The sequence below is a fragment of the Etheostoma spectabile genome, chromosome 11 (genome assembly GCF_008692095.1).
Source record: "Etheostoma spectabile isolate EspeVRDwgs_2016 chromosome 11, UIUC_Espe_1.0, whole genome shotgun sequence".
Lineage (NCBI taxonomy): Eukaryota > Metazoa > Chordata > Actinopteri > Perciformes > Percidae > Etheostoma > Etheostoma spectabile.
Window position 1 is genome coordinate 12,905,001 of NC_045743.1, and position 14,390 is coordinate 12,919,390.

A 14,390-nucleotide genomic window follows, 5' to 3' on the forward strand; every position below is an offset into this window, starting at 1 on the left:
TGTTAAACAGATAGCCGACCAAGTCAGCCTCTATGAGAGTTGAATACATGAACACAGTCCCTGATAGTGATGTTTGACCTCACTTCCCACTCACAACACACACAGCATTCCTCACAGTGAGTGTGTGTATGTGTGTGGGCACACTTGGGTTTATGAAGACTGAAATGGACATAGATGGTTTTCATCTGCTGATATAAAACATCTTTAAATTGGACCATTTTCCTGACACAATTAGTGATTTGGTTTATTCTATAGAATTGCATGCTCCATCAGACTTAGACTGTAGAAAAGCTACACTCAGACAGTGTTTCATATGTATGTGGAATATGACAAAGATTTCTAACAACAGTCCGATCTGGGTTGATAGGTAAAAGAACAACATTTGCCCCTCACTCAATACCACTGTTGAGGTGCCCTTGAGCAAGGCCCTCAAAACCTAACTGCATAAGATAATAAAAACACAGACAGATGTATGAGTTAAGAATGATCTAATGTGTGAGAGAGCATGATGACAGAGAGGCAGAAGGACAGAAATAGAAAGAGGAGAGGAGTGTAATAGAGAAACTATATCTATGAGAGGACCTTCATCAGCGACCCTGGCGGTGCTGTCATTCCTGCAGCGTTGAGTCATGTGGGATGTTTCTGGGTAGTCGCGAGTCCCAGCAGCCCTTTTTTGGGAATGTCATGTTTTAACAACTCCAATGCCTTTTAATTCCGGCTTCTGAAAGTCTGTCTGGAAGAATTGGAATGTGTGTGAGGCAGCAGGCCAGACGCTTGTGTTTGGAAATAAACTGTCTGTCCAATCTGATTGGCCTCATTCTCAGGGACGTGGGAGCAGCAAGACTGCAAACACACAACACACTCACACATGCCGCACAAACATGGACGGGCACACTTCTCGACACACCTTACATAAATCGCTATTTATTTTCGTTACATTGACAAATGCTTTTTACACTCCAAAACATGCATATGTATTATTGCACATACATTACAGTAATACAGATAAAAAATGTCCATGCAAAAAAAAGCACATATAGTACAGACACAAACCCACATATGGCAACAGGCACACACACAACACATGCACATACAGATGCAAACAACGTCACAAACTGAGCAGATAGCTTGTGTGTGTGTGTGTGTGTGTGTGTGTGTGTGTGTGTGTGTGTGTGTGGTGTGTGTGTGTGTGTGTGTGTGTGTGTGTAAGTGTGTGTGTTGAGAGACAGAAAGAGGCCAATGAAAAGGCTAATTTAAAAAAAAAAAATAATTCCCACAACAGTGCTAATGAGTCTGATGGAATGGCTGCCATTCAACTGTAGGAGGCTCCTGGGAGACTAGTAGAGTTAATGGACCATGTGTGTTCATATTATCATCTGTTCTGTCAGTGTGTTTGTGTGTGTGTGAGTGTGCATGTTTGTATTTCAGTCTAAAAAGGAGGGTCAGTGGAGGAGTGTGATGAAATAAGTTACAACAACATAAAAGGAACCTAATTGTACCCTAAAGGCAGAGTGTTAGGAAATTGACAAGAATAACTCAACCCTCCCACATCCCAGCAGAATGGCCCTAGAATGTTATTTTTAATAAAACAATGGGAAAAGCAGAAAAAATGGCTTGAGGAAAAGGATGTTTGTGAGAGAGAGCTAAAAAAACCACAGTTGTGAATTGTGATCTTTGAAATTAACATTGTACAGTAGACCAAAAACCTTGACTTTTCCCTGGTGATTTCAGAATCAGATATAAAATGGGAGAAATTCCTGACATATTGTTATCTCAGAAATATAAACACAACAGTGAATATATTTGATAACGTTCTGCAGAGGTCTTGCAAATGCACCCATTTCCTTTATAGGACTGCGTTTTAATTTTTACACAGTGAGATCTCAAGGTTTTCTAGTTACCTTGAGATCCTTCATTTTAACAGCTCCAGCATCTATCTGCCAGAAACCACTTGTTTTTATTCACTGTATTTTGTCAGCTTTGATATCCTAAATCAGCTGAGATGTACTCTAAATGTATGACTGTTTGGATGCTTTTTCATAAAAACTATTATGGAAATAATTAATAGACATCAACTGCGTTATTATTATTGGTATTAAAGCTGTTATTTGTGAAAATTAAGGCAGAGATGTTTAATGACTATGCCTGTTATCTCAAAAAAACATTGATCAAATCAACAATAGCACTGCATCAAAAAATAAAGCATCAACTCAGTAATCATAGTGTTGATCCCCATGTAAAAGGTTTCAGGCAAAAAAGTTGTTGCTCAAGTTTTTCCACAGTATAACCTCCTCTGGGAATGCGTTAGGCCATATAAATAACATGCAAGTTCTCATTCCTGGTATATTACTTTATGACACCAATGGCAAAGCTCTGCTGTTTAAGTCACCATTGTTGAGATAGAGAATAAAATGATTACAGTCATAGTTCTCGTGTCCACAGCTGTTTTCCTGCATCGTTTCTGTCCATTTTCTATGCTTGCCAGTCTTTAATATTTCCTGTTGTCTATGTCATTCCATCCTCCTCCTGCAGTAGATCCTGCGTTAAAATCTGCAATCCCCCTACTGCACTGGGTCTTGTTTTTTAATTCAAAAATCATCTATCAAAACTTTTTCAGCAATGCCTTTTCAGAGTCGTACAATCCTGTGTTATGAACTGCTGTATAGTGTTTCAGTGTCTAATAACCCTTCAAACTCATTAGTCTTTGACTCATTCTGGACTTCCTAGATTGTATTGCATCTATACTGCCAAGAGTTGCACCCCAACCAACACAAAATGATTTACCACTGTACTATTGTATGTTATATATACAGTATGTATATACTATGCATATATATTTTCTACTATATTCACCTGCTAAATTAATCCCAACAATCTTCAATCCTTGTCTTTGCGGGTCCATGAAGCCCGGCATTTGACTTCATGTCCTTCAAAGTGTTAGCTCCACCTTCTGACAAGACTGTTTGGAAATTTCCCTACACTAGGCCAGTGTTTCCCTTCCAGAACAGCTTGGGTGACGGCCTACCATTTCCTTATGAACCCCAAATTGGGCCTCCTAAACCTTTGCAACTTGTCACCATAACCTTTCCAAATTCCTGTTTCATTTCTGTACGTCTGAGACTACCACAAACATGAACCTCTCTAGCCGGTACTCTGTTGAAGTCTGGAGTTACAATTACTCAGAGGGCCAATTTCTAATTCTTGACATCCTCCACCAGCCGTCACCTTCTGACTCGCCAACCTCTGTCCATACTGTATATAAAAAAAGTTGTTCAAAGTTAAGGGGTGAAATATTTGCTTTTACCAGCTAAACCCTAACACATTTGTTGGGCATACCGGTCTGACAGCCTCCTCTTCAATCTGACCCATCTCACCACCAGATGGAGATGAGAAGACATCCAAGCCCCTACTCTTCAGTTATGTCCATTGGAAATGCACCCAGGTCTGATGATACAATGACAAAGTTGTCCAGAGTGCACTTGTACTCTTTACCTATGTGTGCCTCCTTGTGTTTGAAAAGGTGATTCATGGACAGTCCCATAAAAATGAATTGATTGATATTGCTGGCACAAAGGGGTATAACACGCCACTAACGGTCAGAACAGATTCACACCCTTCCAGGTATTCCAGTTATTGTCGATGTCATCAATATGTCTCCTAATGGGAAACCACCATTCAAGCTAAGATTCTGCATGTTTATGTTTCATCTTAACGTTAACAATTCAAATATGTGATATGTGTGAAAAATAAATACAAACACCAATTATACCTTTAAAGGACAATATTGAACAAACTGACACATGGCCTTATCCTACATTAAAGTGTCACTGGGTTGTTGCTGCCAAGCCCCTGTAAGGCCCATCAAAGCTCATGAAAAGCTGAGCAGCTGTGTGTGTGTGTGTGTGTGTGTGTGTGTGTGTGTGTGTGTGTGTGTGTGTGTGTCTGCGTGTGTGTGTGTGTGTGTGTGTTGGTGTGTCCATGAGTTAATGTGTACTAAATTCTTAATTATTGGTTTTGCCAAAAAACAACAGGAGACACGTCTGCCCACCAGCCCAGGAGGTTGGCATAGGTTGCTAAAGTTAAAATGTCTTTCAGTGGTAGACATGCTGAATTACTTAAGTAACCACAGGTATCTGAGTAAAGAAAATAGCTTAAGGCCCCTCTAAACCACATTTTAATCAAGTTTAACCATCCTTACAGCCCAGTATCCAAGGAGTTATGGTCATATTGGAAGATTTTGTATCTCAGATTAACTCCCTCACTAAACTTAAGTGTCAGAGCAGAAAGTAGTATGTCCCTTATGTAACAATGCACATAGTAGAAATTTGGAGGTCAGGGATATGGATGGACGTGTAGCATGTCACACTTCAGGCAGACTTTAATGCAGAAGACCAGCATGCCATCACAATCCTGCAATTAACCTTCACCTTTGTATCCACCTAAACCACATTCTGCTTCATTTTCGTAGCCTAACCTTAACCATAATTTAGCCATGGCCTTACCATAGTCATGGAGGGTAGAGGGTGGGGGTGTGGCCTTGACCAACTGCCACGTTGCTTGTTTGAAAGCCATTGTGTCTCTTTCTCATGGGCGGGCCAAATTCTCTGGGTGGACAAAGCAGAGAAAGGGGAGGTAACTTTGCCCCTTATGACCACATATGGAGCAAGATTCCCGATCAGCCCATCTGAGCTTTCATTTTCTCAAATTACAATGCATTACTTTCTGTAGCCATATGTACGAATGGTTCATGAGAAAAGCCTGGTTCTGGATCTAATTTATGGAATGAATAGAATGGAGAACCGGGCAGATAGGATGAGTGCTGCTTGCATTTTTTTTTCTCTGCAAGGAAGAAAGGCATGCAGTTTTTGTCTAAATTCAAATGTCTATAAATGTAAAAGAGAACATAATACTTAATATTGTCTTGGTTCTGGATGGATACTTACTGTTCAAGTCTGATTTCATGTGAAACTCATTTAAAACTAGAGCCTATCTTAGGCAGTTATCTTCGCATACTTTATGTGTATGCTTGTTGTTGTGTTGCCTTTTGTGTAGTAAGTAGAAATGGTTAGGTTTTAAGATGATAAATCTGATGAGTGGTTAACTGGATGATCTGTTTGACATTAGTTGAAGAAGAAGGAGAAAGAAGCATCAACAATTTGATCAACATTGACATTATTTTCATTATCTTAACAGCCATAACGGTTGCGTTAACATTACATTTGTTTGATTATGTTTTACGTCATTTAGTATATATATATATATATACATTTAAGGGCAATAATCAAACAAATCAGCTAGCCAGCAACTTGAAATTGTTTGAATATGTGGCAGCCAAAGTGGTCCACTTGGGGAGAAAATATGTAACCAAACATAGGGTCTATTCTTCTCCAGAGCTAATTTGCATTTTCATTGGTGTAAGCAACTCTGATTCACAAACTCTTCCCCTCACTTACACACACACACCACACACACCACACACACCCCACACACACACACACACACACACACACACACACACACACACACACACACACACACACACACACAACACACACACACACAGTAAGGGTGTGCGTGGGCAGATAGAAAAAAGAGGAATCCCTGATAAGCCAGTAGCCTGGCGGAGGGCATAGAGAGAGGAATGGCAGCAATGTCGGGCATTCACAACACTGTGTGGTGTCACCAAACAAAGCCTTCCTTCTCCTGCTGTCAAAGACACCATTGTGGCGTGAGGAGAGAGCCTTTATATCACATACACATTCCACGCATGCTCCCCCCACCACACTCACACACACACACACACACACACACACACAAACTCATAAACAAAAAACTACCATGTAGATCTACATATACAGATAAAGATGCAAACCTGAATCCTTTTATATGCTCTGTGTTTTTACTTGCAAAATAACAATACGTATACAGTACATGTATGCACAAATACAACATTTATATGAACATTAATAAACAAAAAAACACGCACAAATGTGTACAAACGAAAAGGCATGTGTTGACAGGATGGAGGCTTCCAGCAGAGAGGCTGGCATTCCCAGCATGGAGCCCCCCGTGAGAGTCACCTGTGAGGGGGTGGGCGAGAGGGGAAGCTCCCCTGCTCACTGGAAGTCTGGGAAGTAAATGACAGCTGACACACTCACTGGGGGGTTGACAGCGAGAGTGTATGAGGGTTGTTCCTGTAAGAGAGAGGGAAGCTGACTGTTTGTGAGTGTGTTTGTGTGTGTGTGTTTGTGTGTGTGTGTGTGAAAGAAAGAGAGAGAGAGTGAGTGTGTTAGACTCTTCCTGTTGCTCTGACAAGCTCCTGACTGCTCCTGCCACCTCCACCTCAGCTACAAAGGACTCATGGGAAGACAGACATGACAGGAGGGCAGGACTCCCTTATGTCTCATGTCTGACTTTGCAGTGACTCTGCAAACACCTGTCAATCACTGTCGAGGAACTACAGTACAGCTGGAATGTGCATGCTTGTATGATTGAGATTTAACAGTAGCATAACTGAAATGGGATCAAGTTCTGAATGTTGAAGGCTTGGGGTGTGGGGCATTAAAGTGTGTAATGTGGCAATGACAAAGAAAAGCATGTGTCTATTTTAGCAGAAAGAAAAAGAGCATTTGTGCTGATGTTGCAGAGCATTAAGTTTTTGGTTTACTTTACAATTGTTTGATTGCTGAAAGTTTGTGCCAAACATTTAGTAGTCCATACTGATATTATTTTAGTTTGATAGATTGCTTAAGGTGAGTGAGGCATGTAGAAAGGATCATAGGTGGATGATGCTAACTTCATGTCATTAAAAGATATATTCATGTAGTGTGGGAGTTGTGTGTGTGGAAAGGGATGGGTGGGCAACAGATGCTGACAGGTTGAGATTATTTGGGGCCGGCTCTCCTGTCAGCCTTGTAGAGAGCTTCCCAGCATGGGGGGTCACCACCACAGAGGAAGCTCCCAACTTCACTTCCCCATGTTACGGTGACAGGGCCTACCAGAGCTCTGGGCCTGGACAAGACGTCCTGCTGGGGGTGGGGGGGCTTTCTGGCAGCAGTGTGCCTGGTTAGATTGGTGGATAAAGACCCAGACAGTAGGGGCCGAGTACAAGGACAATAGCGGGACAGTAGAGGGACAGTAGGGGAGAGTGGAATTACCTGCCAATTAGGGAAAGTTAATGTGAAGAATGATGGATGTCAACCTGTCAGAACCCGGGAGGTGGGGGGATCAACTGGATAAGTACCATGTTATCCCTCAGATTACACTCTCCACTGACATGATGACACACACACAAACACACAAACACACACACACACACACACACACACACACACACACACACACACACGCAGGCACACTTTCAGTTTGAGATTGCACCCCAATTACTTGCTAAATTTACATGATTAATTGAAATGATCCATTTGATTTTAGTGCTTGACCAAAAGCAGGGTTTATACAACACTAGTTTGCAGGATAAGTTCATTGCTTTCTTTGTTTTTTGTTTTCTTTTGGCCTCTTAACGGTAATGTTTGACACCATCAAACAGAGAAAAGCACAACAGTCAACCAGCTACAGTTGAATTTTTAAAGTCATGAAATGGTTGTCTTTTCTCTTTGCAGCCGTTGGAAAATGAATTGCCAACAGTCCAAGTTGATGTTTCTTGAATAGTGGCAAAAATACACCAGAATCTAAATGTTTGCCTTCACACACTATATCAGGCCAGCCCTGGTTTACATACAAACACTCTACACTCAATTATCTGTAACAGACTTAACTGTGACTCCACATATTCCTCAGGAAACCATCCTTTCGTTGTTTTGATAATCAAACCTGGTCTCAGTGACAGCTTTAAAGTAAAAAAAGTAAAACAACGATTGGGGTCTATGGTCCAGGAATGCCCCTCTTTAGCTCTGGTATGTGTGGTATGGTCATTATGGACAGCATGGGACAGTAGCAGTAGGGTCACGTAACACAAGCCGTGATGATTGACAAGCAGGTGGCAGAGCAAGGGTGTCCCCACTGCTGAGTAGCTGTGTTTTCAGCTCATTTTCCACTGATTTGACACTGGGTAATCACAATAGGAAATTCTTGACATTTTTTCAAATTCTAATTGAAATTGCATTGTATTACATTAATTAAACATTATTGTTATTGTCATCTATATTAAGAATGAAAGTATATTTCCCTTCAGATTAATTTCCAGCTTGTTTCACAGCCAGTAATTTATGCACTGATTGTAATTTGTTTCTGAAATACAGTTAACATGTTTTTGATTCATGTTGCGTCAAAAGCATCACAATAATAGAGTATTAGTAGTAATGAAATCCCTCTTGATAACATCCCTAATAACAAGCAATACGACAAGACAGGAGAGTGATAGATAAATGCTAATAATGCAATTTGAATTGAATTGAATTGGGAGAGAGAGAGAGAGAGAGAAAGGGTTTGGGGAGATTTAAGTCTATAGGTGGTTGTCAATGGTTGGGAAAAACAAATGGAGCAACAGATGCAACATATAGAGACAAACAGGCGTACAGAGACGCAGGCATTAGTGGGAACCCACAAGTTTTGATATTAGAATGAGTTCCACTAGGATTTATTGCTAGAAAAGATGCCCTTCAACCACAGTGACTTAGATTCAAGCCCCTATTTTGGAAAATTGAGAAGCTGGTGTACTCCAACAGGACCTCTGAACTCCCTGTTGGTTGAAAAGAAAGAGGCTCATAAAAGCACCACACAACTCATGTAAGTTTGCCATTTATTCAGAACATTATAAGCGGCTTGACTTGCTTTTGAGGGTCAGCAAAACACTTATTAAAAATCAACAGGTCAAAATGATAAAAGTAAGTGGAAAGTAAAAGCTTCTGTCAAAATCGGTCGAACATGGTTTCCAAATAATTTGTGTTCTAGGCTGATACAAACCTAAAAAAGTGGAGGTCAATCAGTAGTACGGTGCACATTCCTCCCAAAACAAGTCTACAAGTGTAAAGTGACTATAATTTTTATTAGTTTAATATTAGTTTATGCCAGCAGATAACATCATAACACAATTTTATTTAGTTTTCTATTAAGAAATTTTAAAATTGTTTGGGTTTTGGAAAATTGAACTTGTTTTTTTGCAGTCCTTAATTTCCTGTTTCTGCGGCTAAACAATGGCAATCTTATTTACTTGTTCATAATAAAATAATATTTTATACATACACTACCGGTCAAAAGTTTGGGGTCACTTAGAAATTTCCATTGCATTCCATTATAGACATAATACTAGCTGAGATCAGTTGCATTGTTTTTTTAACCAGGGCAGCAGTTTTCAGATTACATTATGTGCTTACACTATTGCAAATAGGTTTGCCAGTGTTTTTCTAGTTAGTTTTTTAAACTGATAACAGATTAGTAAACATAATGTGCCTTTGGATGATTGGAGGAATGGTTGCTGATAATGGGTAATGTAGATATTGCATTAAAGATCAGCCCCCCCCCCCACACTCAGATCAGCTGCTATTCTGTCTATAATGGAGTGGTATGGAAATCTTTAAGTGACCCCAAACTTTGGACCGGTAGTGTATCTACATTACCCATTATCACCAACCATTCATTCAATCATCCAAAGGCACATTATGTTTACTAATCTGATATCATTTTAAAAAACTAACTAGAAAAACACTGGCAAACCTATTTGCAATCATGTAAGCACATAATGTAATCTGAAAACTGCTGCCCTGTTTAAAAAAAAAATGCAACTGATCTCAGCTGGTATTCTGTCTATAATGGAGTGCAATGGAAATTTCTAAGTGACCCCAAACTTTTGACCGGTAGTGTATGTACATATATATAGACCACAGTTAGTTAGACCAGTCGACCAATGAGAAGTTTTACGGAGCATTTCCCTGCTTTTGAATGGAGTTGCTAATGATCCACAACCACTTAGCTACTACTACTACTACTTAGCTTAACTAGCTTCACTATACCTCTAAGCCCCATACAAAGAAATAACAAGTTTATTGTGCCTTTAATGAGCCACTAATCCACTGTCATAAAGCTTCCAGTGGAAAGTTTAAACATCCTGTACAGTTTGAAGTGTTATGCATATTTTGTTGTCATGGCTTTGAGTGGGCTAACTACCACTGTAAGTGTTAGCAATAAAAATAGTCTAATAGCTTCATTCCAGAAATTCTTGTACTGGCGTATAAAAAAGTAATATGAGTTGAATCCCAGCTCCTCTAGATGCAGGCAGAACTGTGGCGGAGCAGCCTACATTGGAGACAGAGCAGGGGAAACAGGTGCTGGTTGCTAAATGTGCTTTCAGTGAGCAGAGGAATGACAGCTATGTACTGGCCTCTGTGGTTGCTGGCACATTACCCAGAGTGGAGCTGACAGAAACAACCTACTGCTGCTACTCTGGCCTTTATGAATGGAGTGCATTTCCCTATGATGGAAGAAAACAAAAGCAGGGAAAAACTATGAATTTATATTGTATGCTGTGTCTTGTATTCAGTTTAATTTCCCCAACCTAACTGAGCTCCATGCTCTTTTTTCCAGCTGTCAAGGTTCAAAACTCAAATGCCCAGTACAATCTTACTCTGCAGTGATATTTGGAGTCAGATCTTGATTAAAGTAAAATTAAAAAATTCTGAAATCTGGCAATGGGAGGTGTCATCATGTATTATGGCCGCTCTGTGTGTGGGCAGGCTGAGGAATGTGGCTGCTTGCCTGTGTTATGGGTGGATGTTCTTGGTGTACATTGTAAACAGGCGTGAATGTTAATCTTTTGCTGTAGTGTGAGTGTGTAATAAATTATGATTTAACAGCCTGCTCTCACTAGTTGGAGGTCAAACAGTCCTCATGCTTGCCACGCTCAGGATCATGGGTCTGTGCAAATATTCCCCACCTTGTGCCATGTGAGACTGCACGCATAAACACCAATGCTCTTGAAAAAGTTACAAATGCTTTACTTTGCCTCTAATCCTAGTTAAACATCCTGAAGTGACAAAAGTGAAGTCATTCTGGTCCGCCAATTGGTCAGTGCATTCATTTTTCTGTGAGAGAAATACACAGTGAGCAGGGCTGAATGTTGGTCAGCTGTCTCATCCAAACCGATACTGTCTACATTTATTAAATTCTGTTACCTTCGCAAAACGGCTCAACAATGGTGAATGTCCTTTGTATGTGATTTTGAGGACAAGAGCCCCAGATAATGATTTTGCTAGAAATGGTTTAAATAAATATCACATTTTGCTATTTTAAATTATTTTGTTAACTTTGGGCTCACATCCACTTTCTTCTTTGGATTATACTAACACACTCTAATGTAACTGTGATCCAATAATGGATTCAACAGCTGCAAAGAAGAACTGGTCCATAAGATGGAGAACAGAAAAAAGTGTTGTAACTATTATTGTTCTAATGCTATTTTTAATAATACTGCTGTTCTCACGTCTCTTCTCATGGGTGTCCCAGTCATTTTGTAACCAACAACCAGGTATCATTTAACAAAGACGACTTTGCAAATGAAGCATAATCAGCAGGGCTCTGTTCTCTGACACTCCCAGCATGCTTCATTAGGCTGCCCTGTTGACATAAACAGAGTGGTGAAAGCTGAGCCTTTCACTAATACCCCTAATACCACTAATACTCGCACGAGGAGGGCAAATTAGCTCTAATTACCCCAGTGATTTGTAGGTGTGGCGCTGGCTCGTGGAAGTGAGAAAAAAATGTTTGAAGGGAAAAGGGAAAAGGGAAAAAAGGGACAGAGAGGAGGGATTATGATTGCCATGTGCCTCTTTTACTCGCCTTTAGTGTCTCCTCTCCTCTCCTCTCCTCTCCTTTTCTCTCCTCTCCTCTCCTCTCCGCCCTGATCTCTATATTTATATAGTTTTGTGTTCAGACAGCTGGTGTTGTGTTGCTGATTGGAAGACTAATCATCCGCTCAATTACTCTGGAATGTGTAGCTGGGCCGTGTTATGACTGATCAGCTTTCCCTCTCTGCCTCCCACTCTTTCTTTTCATCTCCTTTCATGGACTTTGACTCTCTCCAATTTGCTACTCTCCTTCAGCATCTGTTTTCTGTCTCCCGTTCTCTGACTCTTTCTTCAGCACTTCATTCATGTCAGTTCAATTCAATTCAATTCAGTTCAACTGATTGATACAATTCACAACACAGTGTCCTCATATAGGCAAATGATGGGTGAGGCGGAAGCAAAAAAGGACAGCCAATTAGAAACAAGTATTTGTCATGGCCGTGGTATAAATGAAGACAACATGACAGTAAATCACAAATCGAAGAGTTTAAAACATACAATACTCTTTCATCATCTGATGCAAAAACACACATGGACGCACACACACACACACACGCTTGCATGCGCAAACACACACACACACACACACACAAAACACTCTTCTTTCTTCCCATTCAGCGTTCCTCTGCACTACTTAAATAATAGAATAAAGAAATTACACACATGTATAGGGGTTAGAAGGCATCAATGAGAGGAGGTTTAGTCCAAGCCAGGATCATGTACGGTTCAAACGGGGCTCACCAGATCAGAAGAAAATGTGAATTCCAAGAAAACAAAATAGCAAATAGAGCTATTTCCTCTCATTTCTGAAAATGAATGCAATTTTCTGTTTCGAAATAGAATAGATGGTTACAAAAGATGCAATCATGGCAATGAGGAGATGAAGATCCAAAACCACAGATTGGATCTGGGTTCTTCCTGTTCTCATTTGCTGTCTTTTGTGTATGGAAACGTGGTTGGTGTGTGTGTGTGTGTGTGTGTGTGTGTTAGTGTCTGTGTGTTTGTGTGTGTGTGTGGGTGTATATGTGTGTGTGTGTTTGTGTGTGCGTGTGTGTGTGTGTGTATGGGCTTGTAACTGCTAGGTTTCTCTGACGTTTACAAGAGTAAGTCGGAGATTATGCTGCTGCATAGTATTAATTAATTATGTAGAGTAGCTAATATTGCATGCATGCTGTATGACAATCATTGCTTTGAAGATCTTAAATATCCACACAAAGGCTATTTCAACTTTGATTGAAGCAAATGCTACACATGCAACATTATAAGGTATGAAAAAAAGGTCATCAACGTTATAATTGACATATTATTCACTTTTATATAGCTTGAAGATGTGTATTGCTGTATCTTAGTGTTCTTCCTGCAGTGGAAGTGCCTGTGGTGATTCTCCAAGGCTGCCAGTGGGAGGCCTGTTAGCATATAAGTACACTACATGCTGATGCAGAAGCTAAATGCTAATGCTTAGGCACTTTGGAGGAGAGGAGAGGACCTACCTAGCTGGAAAGTTATCTCCCGATTTTTCGATTGTCTCACCTCGCTTTGCCTAAATTTTCTTGCTCTTCCTTTCTGAGCTCTGAGAATCTCTAATGTACTAAATACTAGGATGATTTAACTGAGAAGTCATACTGCAAATAATGAATTATACACAATTATAACAAAATGTGTTTGCTGACACATTTTCTGAATGCACAAAATATATTGACACGTTAATTGCAACCTGTCTTTTTGTTGCTCGAATGAACCCAAAGAGAGCAAACAGCATTAACAAAATGAGACATACGCCCACAAGTAAATGATTTTTCCACCTTAAAATTATAGTTGCATTGTGTGTGGCAGACAGTAAGACATACCCATGGAACAGTAAATTACAATAATAAGCAAAACTCATGTTTTCATTGGTTTATGCCTACTCAGATTTTTCTTAGATAAGGAGGATCACATGATTTCAGTGACTAAAGTTTCCATCAAGTTATGATTATCAAATGTGTGTAAACATACTCCCAATAAAAGTCCCTGACTTCTTCCATGATGACATGACAAACATGAATTAGCAACTCCTTGATTGTTTAAGTATTTTCCCCCAGGGTGTTGTTGTATTTCTGTGTCAGATAATGTTCATTCATCAGAATAAGAAAGAGTTTGATTGCCAAGTACGTTTTTTAACACATACAAGGAAGTCGTTTTGGTGTTGTTGGTACATGTCACACATTCTCTACATGGAATATTAAACAATATAAGTATAGGTATAAACAGCATAGGTATGCGTATATATACAGAGTATGTATTAAATACTAAATAAAGATAGAAGGATCACAGTAGAGAGAGAGTACAGTGGCATGAAGAGCCAGGGGTGGAGCGTGGAGAGAGTCAGGGTGGGTTCCGGGCCTTGTTGATAAAGAGTTTATGGCCGGGGTGGGAGGGATCAGCCACATTTTTTCCAGCACACGTCAGACTCCTGGTGGCGTATAGGTCCTGGAGCAGCGGCAGATTGTAGCCAATCACCTTCTCTGCTGACCGAATAACATAATGCATTCTGGCCTTGTTCTTGGCCGTGCTAGGCGGTTGTGGCTCAGTGGTAGAGCGGTTGTCTGCCAA